The following is a 12,265-nucleotide window of genomic DNA, read 5'->3' on the forward strand; positions in this document are numbered from 1 at the left end:
TGAAAAGTCATTACCATAGGCTTGCATGATAATCAAATCTCCACCACTATAAATTGAGAGAAAACATCAATCAAAAGGTCTTTAGAGGGTTGTAATGAGGCTTGGTTAGGGGGTGTGGCCACAAGCTGAAAGAAAGGGTTAGAATCGAGATTGAATTGAAAAATTGCCTAACTAGAAAAATGACTAGTCAACAATTGCGTACAACAGAGTTTTTTTTATCAGAAAATAGAATTTAGCTTTTTTTTAGCTCAGAAGATTACTACTACTAGTATGTATACATTTTTTTTAAGAACAAGTCAAATAACAAAATAGAATAAAACATAGCTAAGCAACTATTTCAATTCAAATCTTGATAAAAATAAGGATAAAATTAATTTAGGGGATTTCAATAATAATGGGTTAAGGGTTAATATTAATGGTAATACAAGAAATGGCTTGTTAGCTCAACAGGGTTTACTAAGGGTTAATCATGGAGATAGGCTTTTCATGGCATGAGCGGGTTAATCCTAAGTGCCTCTATCATCTTGACATATAAAATCAAATAGTGTGGTCTTGACATGCATAATCAAGCAAGTTCTAGAATAACAATTCAATATTGATGCACTCATAATGAAAGTGAGCATGAAAGAATTAATAGATGCTTTAAAGGCTTAAGATCTCACAAAAATTATGGCTTTTTGATGTTTAAACTTGTGAATTCCAACTCAAGATAATACCTAAACTTAGGGAAACAACCTAAAAGTTTTTAATTCTTTAAAATCAAATTATCATGCTTGATTCCCTAATGTCTTAAAGTTTAAACAATCAATGCATAAATGCCTATGTTTTAATTCAAGATATATCAACAAAAGTCATAAATCAATCAAAATTTATCCTAAACATGATATGAGAGCTTTTCAAGAGAATAAGGCAATCATTCAATGACTTTTCTGATAGTGAAATGAATACCCCCCCACACTTAAGATGTACATTTCCCTCAATGTACAAAGATAGATATATAGAAACAAAAATAAGATATGGGGAGAAGTGAAACTCCCTGAGTGATGAATGAATTTCCTTGAACTGGAGTTTTGGAGAATAATCGGCGTGAGGGTGGAGGAGGATACTCCAGTGGTGGTAGAGGTTCATTAGTCCATAAGTCCTGCGCCAAAAGAATATTATATCTAGTAGTAGCTATGGTCATGGTCGAGCAGGACATGGCAGTAGTAGAGAACCTTTCCCAGTGGAGTTTTTAGTTCCTATGTGATGATGAGCTTAAGAGCACTATATAACTGTGACAGAATCAGAAACTTTTTTTAAGGGGTATAAATACGAATAATTACTCTTAATGAAATAACTGAAATTGATAATTATAAAAGAAAATTCTAAAATCTAATAAAAATAAAAAGTAGTTTTAATAAAAATAAAAAACATAAATAAATATTTTTAAACATCTTCATCGCTGGATGGTTCGCAAGGTGGGACTAGAAATGAGATGTGGAGGTGCTGAAAAATCTGCTATCGAGTAGCATCAATGTTGTCAAATCATTGAAAACACTACTACTCGAATCGAGTGAGGTGCTCAGAGATGTCAGCATATGAAGCTGCCGCATAAACTGGACGAGAGGGTGCTAGTGGCTGAGACGGTGGGTCCTCGTGCTGCTGAGGGATATCATCAGTAATGTCCTCGGGGGCCTCTTCCTCGGTAGATTTGGCAAGACGATATTGAAGAGGGTAGGTTCCTCGGTGCTTTTCGATCATCCTTATGCTTAGCATGCTCGAGATGCCTTGTGGAGACATCTGGCCAATGAGGGTCAAGGATGATTCTTGGGCTACGGTGTTGAGAAGCTTGAAGTGTCGAGCCAATCGAGTAACATAGGGGCCAATAGAGATGACCCCTTCCTATGCTGCTCTGTCTGGTGCTGAATGGTGAGGGCAATGAAATAAGGCAGGTCGATGACGTGCCCATGCGACATACACCATAGAAACTAAGCATCGTGAGTGTTGACGACGCCAGTGCTCTCTCGCCTTCCTGTTAGTGTGTGAGCCAAAATGGCGTGTAGGTACCTCAGGGATGGACGGAGAGCCGATGCCTTGGAGTGGCTAGGATTTTAGGTGGCCGCACTTGGTACTAGTGCATCCCAGCACCGTGAAGGAGAATGATGGATGTGGCGGTTGAGAGCATGTAAGTCATTCTCCTCCTTGAACTCCTTCGTATATAAGCCCAGTACAGAACCAAATTTTGGGACGCTTTACTGGTGGACTAATCCGCCTAGGCAAAATTGGACCATGCCGGGATCATCGTAGTTCGTCATTACGGTCTGAAGATGAAATGTTGAGCATAGTTCTATCGTAAGTTCGAGATATGTTGGCTTGATGATCCCAAAGAAAAGCTCCCAAGGGTCGGTGGTGAGGAGGGCCCGAATCACATCAGCCAACTGAACTGTTCTACAGCAGCCCAGTCGATGTAGCAGCCTGCAATTAATGTCGGGCCCGAAGTATTTGGAAACGTTCTTCTTAGGCTCGATGGGGAATCACAGGAAAGGGTGGCGAACTTCCGTGGTAGGACCCGAGAAAGATGACGCTCCCTTCCTTTTCTTTGAAATAGGTACGACGGCCTTTTTACCATGTGAAGACGACATTGTATACCTGCAATATATATATAAAAAATAGTAGGTACATGAATTTGAAAAGGAAAAAAAAACCATGAATTTGAACTAACAATTTCAGCCAAAACTATAATACTAACCAAACTCAACCAAAATAATCAATTTGATAGCATAATTTATTGACATTAGGATGGCAATAGCATAAAAATGAACATAGTAATGGCATGGGTATGACAATAGAATGAGGCTTTCTAACAACTCGATTCAACATGAAATGTATGACAAATAATCTAATAATGCAAATTAAATGATAATAATAAGCAAAATGGAAATAGTTATGAGAAAAATAAAGATTATTTTGATAATAAACATTAAAAATAAGTGAAATAGAAGTGAAAAGAGTAAACAAACGCTAAGGGAGAGAGATTGGGTGTCAAAAATGGAGTTGGAAGTGGCGCATGGGCATGGCAGGGAGGCCGTGTGGACTTGCACCGGCTAGGGTTTGGGTTTTTGGGTGAAGAAGACAATGAATAGTGCAGCCTATTTATAGATTTTGGGGCACACGGCCATGGAGCACGCCCGTGTTCCCCAATTTTTGCCCGTGTGATTCGTGAATTTTAAATTTGGGCGCGTTTGACAATTTGCCCACGCCTGTGTTCCCTGGGCGTGTGGGTGCACAAAGCTATGTCGCACAGCTGTGTTTGTCTTCGTTCGCTTCTTCCACACCCGTATATGTAGGCCCACGCTCATGTGAATTTAACAAGTTCGACTATGGGTACTTAGCACCGGCGTGTCGTACGCTCGCGTTAATTTGACAGGTTCAGCCATGGTTTCCAGGCACGGGCATGTCACACGACCGTGTTGCTTTGGCAGGTTCGCCCACGGCCATGTCGCACGGTCGTGGTGATTTATCGTAGCCCGTGTTGGGGAAATTTTTGCCCTATTTCTACACGGCCTAAGGCACGCCTGTGTGCTAGGCCGTGCCTGTGTGGGAAACCTGTATTCAAGAGCTCCGTTAGTAAGTTAGGTCTTTAAACACTAAAATTTAAAGAAGTTAATACAGTTAGTGCTCGGGTTGCCTCCTGAGAAGCACTTATTTATAGTCTAAGCTCGACTTACCTCTCCATTGAATGGTCATGGTGGTTCGAGGAGTTTATACTCCTCATTCCTGCTGTGAATCTCATCAAAATAAGATTTTAGGTGAGTATTGTTTACCTTAAAAGTGCTAAACTTGAGTGACTTACCTCGACTGTATCGAATGGGAAAATGCTAAGTACCGTAAGAGGGATTTCTTCATTCGGTTTGGTAGTGAAAATGTGAGGATCTGCGGCATCTAATAAAACTTTATATCCAACCTTAAGTTGATTTGGAAAGGCATTGAGCTCGACCTAACGTAGTTTTGGTTTATCGTGTGTTCTCGATTTATGCGTCTGCCATTCATCTAGCTCCTCGATTTGTAGCCTTCGTTCTTCATGAATAGGTCCTCTACTATTGCTTGAGAATGGCTCATGTACTTTCTTCAGACTCATTTCCTGCAAAGTAGGTTGCACCATATTGTTAGTTTTAGTAGAATGATTTAGACGATCACCTTCAATTTCTGATGTGTTGCCAAAATTGCGAGCTTAAAGAGTGATTGTTTTGTCTCCCACACGCAGTGTGAGCTCACCTGTGCCAACATCAATAATCATTTTAGCAGTTGCTAAAAAGGGCCTTCCTAAAATCAAAGGAGTGTTGCTTTCCTCTTCTATGTCTAGAACAATGAAGTCAACGAGAAATATATATTTATCAATTTTAACTAGCACATCTTCAATAATATCCCTAGGAAATCTTATAGTTTTATCTGCTAATTGAATGCTCATCCTAGTCTGTTTGGGCTTCCCAAGACCTAATTGTTTGAACATTTTGTAAGGCATGATGTTAATACTAGCCTCTAAATCAGCTAAAGCATTATTAACATCTAAACTACCAATTAAGCAAGGAATTGTAAAACTCCTTGGATCTTTTAATTTGTTGGGTAGCTTATTCTACAGAATAGCTGAGCAAACTGCGTTTAGCTCCACATGCGATGCCTCGTCCAACTTTCGCTTATTTGTTAAAAGCTCCTTTAAAAATTTCATTGCGTTTTGCATCTGCGATAGAGCTTCAATAAACGGTAAGTTAATATGTAATTTTTTTAAGATTTTAAGAAATTTACCAAATTGTTCATCTGAGCGGTCTTTCCTTGTAGCATTAGGGTATGGCACACGAAGTTTGTATTCTGTATTTACCAGTTTCTGCTCATTGTGGTCTACCTCACCTTTACCTTTGCTTATCTCAGTTTCTTCCCTTGGTTCTGGCTCAGGCTCAACGAATCCTTCTTCATCTTAAACATTGATTGCATTGAGCTGTTCCCTTGGGTTGGGTTCAGTATTACTTGGCAAGCTACCTTGTGGTCGTTCGGAGATTAGTTTGGACAGCTGGCCTATCTGAGTTTCGAGCCCTTGGATCAACGCTTGTTGATTTTTAAGTGCTGTCTCACTGTTCTAGAAACGAGTTTCTGACACCAAAATAAATTTAGATAACATCTCTTCAAGGTTTGGTTTCTTTTCCTGTTGATAGGGTGGTTGTTGAAAACTCAGAGGATGTTGTGGCCTTTGATTTCCTTGACCACCCCACGAGAAATTGGGATGGTTCCTCCAACCTGCATTATAAGTGTTACAATATGGGTTATTTTGGGATTTGGAGTTATTGTTACCCATTTATTGGACTTGTTCCTCCTCGCTGCTAGGGTTGAAGGGGTGATATTCTGTGCATTCTCCTCTTGCATTGGAATCGCACCTCATCAATGGATGTACCTGCGAAGAACCAAGTAAACCATCAATCTTTTTATTTAGAAGTTCTACCTGGTTTGACAGCATAATAACTGAATCGACGTTATAAATGCCTGCTGTTTTAGTTGGCTTAGTCCTCATGACTTGCCACTGATAGTTATTCAGTGACATCTCTTTAATAAATTCGTAAGCCTCTTCAGGTGTTTTGTTATTGATAGTTCCCCCAGCTGTTGCATCAATCATCTGCCTTGTCGAGGGGTTCACACCATTGTAGAATGTTTGAACTTGCAACCATAGAGGTAATCCATGGTGAGGACACCTACGTAGTAGGTCCTTGTATCTCTCCCATGCATCGTAAAGAGTTTTTAAGTCCATCTGCACAAATGAAGAGATATCATTATGTAATTTGACTGTTTTAGCCGGCGAAAATTATTTTAATAAATATTTTTCAGTCATTTGTTCCCAAGTAGTAATTTTCCCTCGTGGTAACGAGTTCAACCACTGTTTAGCTTTGTTCTTTAATGAAAAAGGGTATAACCGAAAATGAATGGCATCGTTAGAAACACTATTAATTTTAAATGTATCAGAGAATTCCAGGAAATTTGCTAAGTGAGTGTTCGGATCCTTATCCTGCAAACCATCCAACTGAAAAAATTGCTGTATCATTTGAATAGTGTTAGGTTTTAGTTCAAAATTATTCACAGCAATAGTAGGCCTAACTATACTTGACTCAGTTCCTGTTAAAGTAGGTTTAGCATAATCATACATAGTACGCGGAGCTGGATTCTGATTTGCTATTTCAGCGAGTATCGCAGGAGGTAGCTGATTGTCTTGGTTTTCAGCCATCTCCTCGGTTGGGGTTTGAATATCATCCTCTTGCTCGTTCTCTATGTATCTTAAGCTTCGCCTTATTTCTCTTTGGTTTCTGCGAACTGTGCGATCGATTTCTTTGTCAAAAAGTAGTGGTCCTGACGGGTTTCTTCTAGTCATAAACTATAAAAACCTGCCAAGAGAAAGAAAAAGTAAATTAATAAATATTATAATAAAAGTAGCTTGCAAGAAAAATAAATGGCTAAAGTAATAAAAATTGAGTTTCCTAATATCTTACTTCCCCGGCAACGGCGCCAAAATCTTGATCGTGATATTCGTATGATAAGTTTTATAAATTTATAATGAATCGTTTTTGAAACTAACTATTATCACGATGAAGGCAAGTGTACCTATCGAACAGTAGTATAGCTCTAGCAAGACCGGATTGTCGAACCCAAAGGAACTAAAAGTACTAGTAATGACTGCCTTTTTACTATCTAGCCTAAGAATAATGGGTTTGTTTTAACTAACTAATTAACTAAACTAAGAAATCACAGAAAATAGAATTAGGGAATGACTTTTGGAAAACTCGATTGATTGAGACAATACCTAAGGAAAAATCCACCTAGACTTCACTTCTTATTTGACTCTAAGTCAGACAATTTATTCATTTGACTTGATCTGTAGAAATCGCTAAGTTATATTATTATCCCTCTCGAGACTAACAACGTCTAAACCTAAGTTGAATAATTGAAATCTCTTTCTAATTAACTCCCTAGGGTTGCATTAACTCGATCTATGGATCCCCTTATTAGGTTTCACCTTAATCTGGCAAAATCTTGTCACCCTATCTCTAGGGCGCAACCAACTCCGCTTAATTATGACAAATGTACTCTTAGACAGGGTCTATTCCTCCTCTGAATAAGAGCTTATCCTGAATCAATATCCTGGAATATCAAGACAAGAATTAAGAACACATAATTAAGAACAAGCTAAATATTTATCATACAATTCAAAAAATTAATAACAAGATTTGTCTTAGGTTTCATTCCCCTTAGGTATTTAGGGGATTTAGTTCATAACTAATACGGAAAACATCTCAGAAGAATAATGAATAAAAAACATAAAGAAAACCCAAAACTCCTGAAGGGAAATTGAGGGGAGATCTTCAGTCTTGATGATGAATCCAGCTTCTGAGATGGATCAATAGACTTTTCTTGAGCAGTTCCCTACCTCCTTCTCCCTGTGTGTATCCTTTTTCTCCTCCTTTAGGGTGTATTTATAGGCTTTGGAATGCCTAAGAACCCTCAAAATTGGCCTTTTCTGAATTGGACTCAACTTGGGCTCGGCAGGGACACGCCCGTGTGCTATTACTTCAGGCTGTGCTTGAGCCTGTTAGAATGGCACGGGCGTGTGTTCTACCCGTGTGAGTCGTGCTTCGATTCTGCCAAATTGACATGGCCGTGTGGTCTGCTTGTGTGAGGAAGTCCAGGCCGTATTGATTTCATAATTTGGCCCATTTTCTCCATTTTTGGCCCGTTTCTCATTCCTTTCGCTCTCCTATTCTCGGCTAAGTATAAAACATGAAAGTAAGACATTAGGAGCATCGAATTCTCCAATTCTAAGGAAAAAATCATCCATAAAATGTGTTAAGCATAGGGTAAAAATATGTATAAATTACGGTTTATTAGTTGGCTAAATATTATTCTTCTATAGTATTGGTAAATCGTTTCGGTCTACAAGTGTTTTGACAAATCAGTAAGTGTTCTGTTAAGTGATCTAACAAATCCGTTTCTTTTGTCTTCTTCTAAAAACTGAATACTCCTTCTCTTAGTATTCTGTGATTGTCGAATGGTGACTCCTTCCCTTTAACGTGTGTTTGTTTTTTTTAGGCGTTTTCGAGGAGTGAAAGTGCAGAGATTCTCTAGCTACCGAAACCCTATCACCCACTAATCAACTAAGGAAATTTCGGTACCCTACCTTTTGGGCATAGGTCGGATGGCCCTAATTTTCTGTAAGGTTATTATTCATGAGTTTAAGCCTCAACTATAATCGATTCCACCTATTAAGATCTTTTGTTATTGCAGTTTCTGAATAAAAAAGGTCTGATCGATTTAAATTACGATCTAAGGGAACAAGTCGTAGTTCGTACAATCGAGGTTTGTAGTATTGTCTATTTGGGTTAAGTGTTTTAAACACTGATAAATGATGGACTGACTGTATGTTGGGACGGTTGTAGGTTGAGCACTTAAGGAGTTTGAAGTGGTTGCGTAAAAAGGTGTGCAATCGTACACCAATCTGTTACTAACAAAAGCCAAAAAGGTGTGTATTCACACCCCTCTTTGCTGTGAATTGGCAAAAGCCAAAAAGCCAAAACTTCGACATTTAAGGCCTCACGAGTGTGCGATCACTTGTGTAGTGAGCCGCGCCCACAAAGCATGGGCGATAGACTATAGAGGCCATCATGAGTGTTCTCGTGGGCTTAGGCCGTTATGGACCACGTTAGGCCGAAATGGGCCATATGGGCTCAATGGGCTTGTGAGCCCTACATAGATTCAATCCAGGTAAGTGATAAATTTTGGACTAGGCTATGTAGGTCACATAGTCGTAACTAAATTTGGGCTAAATGGGCCAAACGAGCGTGTTGGCCCACTTGGGCTGAGTAATGGCCTTGGGCCCATTTACACTGTTATGATTATTTAGGTTATCTGAGTCGCTCGAGGCGACCGTAGACCTTCGAAGAGGTCATGGTCTGAGCCAAAACCCTAAAATAGGAAAAATGACTGTAATACCCCTGTATGGTAAAATGACGATTATGCCCTTATGTTCCGTGACTGATGTGCTTATGATTTACATATATGATTGTGCTGAGTATGACTTTGCATACACGTAATATTTATGATGTGACATATCGCATGGGGTTGGGATTTTGATTTGGAGGAAGTATTGTACTGGTGGCTATGCCACAATTACTAATATTGGTGGCTTTGCCACATTTACGGTTTCTGATAGCTATGCTGTATTATTATCACTGGCAACATTGCTGCGATATTGGTGTGCTAGTTGGGTGGGTCAATTTATATCCCCACATGGTGTGTTGGTTGGTACGGGTGGTATGCTAGCTGGATTTGGGTGGGACGTATAATTGCATTACATTGCATCGACATCAGATGGGCTTAAGCCCACACTATTATCAGATAGGGCTACTTTATCGACATCAGATAGGGCTAAAGCCTAGACTGTTTTGCACATTTTGATTTTTGTTGTCTATTAGGGGATTACACACTGAGTTTTCGTAAACTCACCCTTTCTTTTAACTGTATAGGTAATCTTCAGCCTTAGACGGTTTGAAGCCGCGAGGGACTCAGAGGTGGCCACACGATTGCTGATGTTCTACTTTTGACTTTATTTATTTAAATTTCATATTGGGTTTTTGGTTATGTAATAAGATCATTTGTGGTTTTCACTTTTATTTAGGCTTTGATTTCTTACCTTAAACTTCTAGACTAGGAAAATGTGAGTTTTCAAAATAATTACTGTTTTCTAAAACACGCATTTTAAACTTCATCAGCTTAAAAAGCTTTCGCGTTTTCAAATCAATTTAATATAAAATCAATTTAATATAACATTGATGGTTAATAAGGTAAACGTTTTGAAGAGAACTTTCGTTAATTACTAATAAAAGGATTTAAATTCAGTAACGAATTTTTTTCTGGAAAAATCAATTTTCGAAAAACACTCTGATGTGACATGCCAGATTCGACCATAATATCTAGGCTGGGTTTGGGGTGTTACATTATATGATATTATAGAGCGTATCGTGCTGGTTGCTTATAGACTGTTATTGCCACCTGAGCTAGAAAAGATCCACAATGTATTCCATGTTTCAATGCTTCAATGATATCGATTTGATTCCTTACATGTGATAAATTCATCTGAGATTGAGATTAAGTCCGATATGACATATGAGGAAGAACCGATTCGTATTCTGGCTTGCAAGATTAAAGAATTATGAAATAAAAAAATTTCGTTAGTTGAAGTGCTGTGGCATAAACACAGAGTTGAAGAAGCAATGTGGGAGCTAGAAGATGAAATGAAAAAACGTTATCCGAACCTATTCATCGGTAAGATTTTCGGGGATGAAAATCCCTAAGGGGGAGAGTTGTAACAGCCCGAATTAGACCCTAGTCAAGACAGTGGTTTCGGGACCATGAATCGGAGTCAGATAAATATTTAAAAATTATTTTCTGTGTTTATTTTATGTGAATTTATATCTGTGAAATTTTTGTGCTTTAATTTTATCATTTGGGTGCTCGATTAAATAAAAGGACTTAATTGCGTAAAATGAAAATTTGGTGGTTAAATGTGAAAGTACTTAATTGAACTTGTCTTTATAATTTTGAGCATTTATTATGCATTATAACCATTTTTAATAAGATGGACGATAATAACCATTGCTTATAATTGTTTAAAATTTTAAATAAAAGGTTAAACATGTAAAATAATAAACATGTTAATATAATAAAACATATAATAAGTTATCATGCATTTTTTTCTTTCATTATTCATCACTAAATATCAAAACAAGAAAGAAAAAGAAAAAGCTTGGGTTGTTCGACCATGTTTGATCTTGATTAAGGTATGTAACTAGCCCAATTTTTGATAATTTTTACGTTTTTGAGATCGTTGCTAAGTTATCTACAAGATTCATGCTTGAATTTTTTATTTTGGTGAATATTTTAAGTTATGCCATTTTTGAAAACTTGTGATTTTTGTTGTTTGATGATGAAATATGAAAGATATGTTTTGGGTTAACATGTTTTGTATTGGAGTTTTTGATGATTTTGAGTAATTAGGACTAAATTAAAAAAATAATAAATTGAAGGACTAAAATGTAAAATAAATGAAATATATGGACTTGTATGAACACTAGGAATATTCAGCCAACATGGGTGTGTTGAAATTTTGCATATTTTGTGTTTCGTGCAATTTGGACTAAATTGTAAAAAGTGTAAAATGTCAGGGGTAAAATGGTAATTTTCCCATTTATTTGTTTTTGGACTAAATTGAGTGAAAATATGTTTGAATAAGTTTAAGTTGAATATGTTTAGATCAAGAACCAAAGAAATCACATTTAGATCGGGAGAAAACTAAAGTTGTCGATTAGTCGTTTTGCCCCGATTACTGTTGTCTGAGGTAAGTTTATAAGCAAATAGATGTTATTTATTTGATTAAATATGAATTATATATGCTGAAATGTATAATGTGATAAGATATATATGTGAAAGCCGAATGTGTATAAGCTTAAAACCTATGTGTACGAGTTCGATTCGACCAAGTTACAACGTCTGAAAGCCCTGTGTGAACCTTAGGAATTGCTAGGATACGTATGTCATGACATAGGATTCAGATATGTGATTGACGAGTAAGACCATGGCATCGATACATGTGTGCGAGTAAGACCTTATCTGGGACAGGGGTATCGAAATGTGATTACATGTAAGACCATGTCTGGGACATTGGCATTGTATGTTACGTGTGATTGTTTGAGTATCCTATTCAAGTCTGAATGGTTCAACAGGCAATGATAAGTTGAGATCGAATGTGTAAAACGAGCTAAGACGATCAGGTATGGGTTGATTATCTATTTGAAAATAAGGTAAGTTGGCTATTGATTTGTATGTGCTCTTGTGTGATATATTAGGCCATATGCTGTGAATATGTATGTGATGTTATATTTTGATTCATGGATATATATATATATATATATATGAATATAAATGTACTTGGTTATATTGTGATATTTTGGCTTTGAATTTGAATGTCATTTTGTATATATGTATATGTGTAGATTTGACCATGATAAATTCTATAAGTGAAAGTATATGTTATACAAGAAAATCGTAAGCTTGGATTTAAATGTAATTATGATAATATATTTTGGTATGGTTTAAATGAGTTTATTATGTCTTTAAGCTGTTTATTTGCTTATGACTTACTAAGCTATGATAGCTTATTGTGTGTGTTCATGTTTATCTCTGTTTTATAGATTTTGAA

The 12,265-nt window shown here is 37.2% G+C and overlaps 1 non-coding gene across 1 annotated transcript; it reads left to right on the top strand.

The window, feature by feature from the left end:
* Positions 1 to 5,699: 5,699 nt before the first annotated feature.
* LOC128296192 (small nucleolar RNA R71) lies at positions 5,700 to 5,805 on the top strand. Its single transcript, XR_008286740.1, has one exon. It is a non-coding gene; the product is annotated as a small nucleolar RNA R71 (small nucleolar RNA).
* The last annotated feature ends 6,460 nt before the right edge of the window (positions 5,806 to 12,265 follow it).

This window comes from Gossypium arboreum, chromosome 7 (assembly GCF_025698485.1).
Source record: "Gossypium arboreum isolate Shixiya-1 chromosome 7, ASM2569848v2, whole genome shotgun sequence".
NCBI classification, from domain to species: domain Eukaryota; kingdom Viridiplantae; phylum Streptophyta; class Magnoliopsida; order Malvales; family Malvaceae; genus Gossypium; species Gossypium arboreum.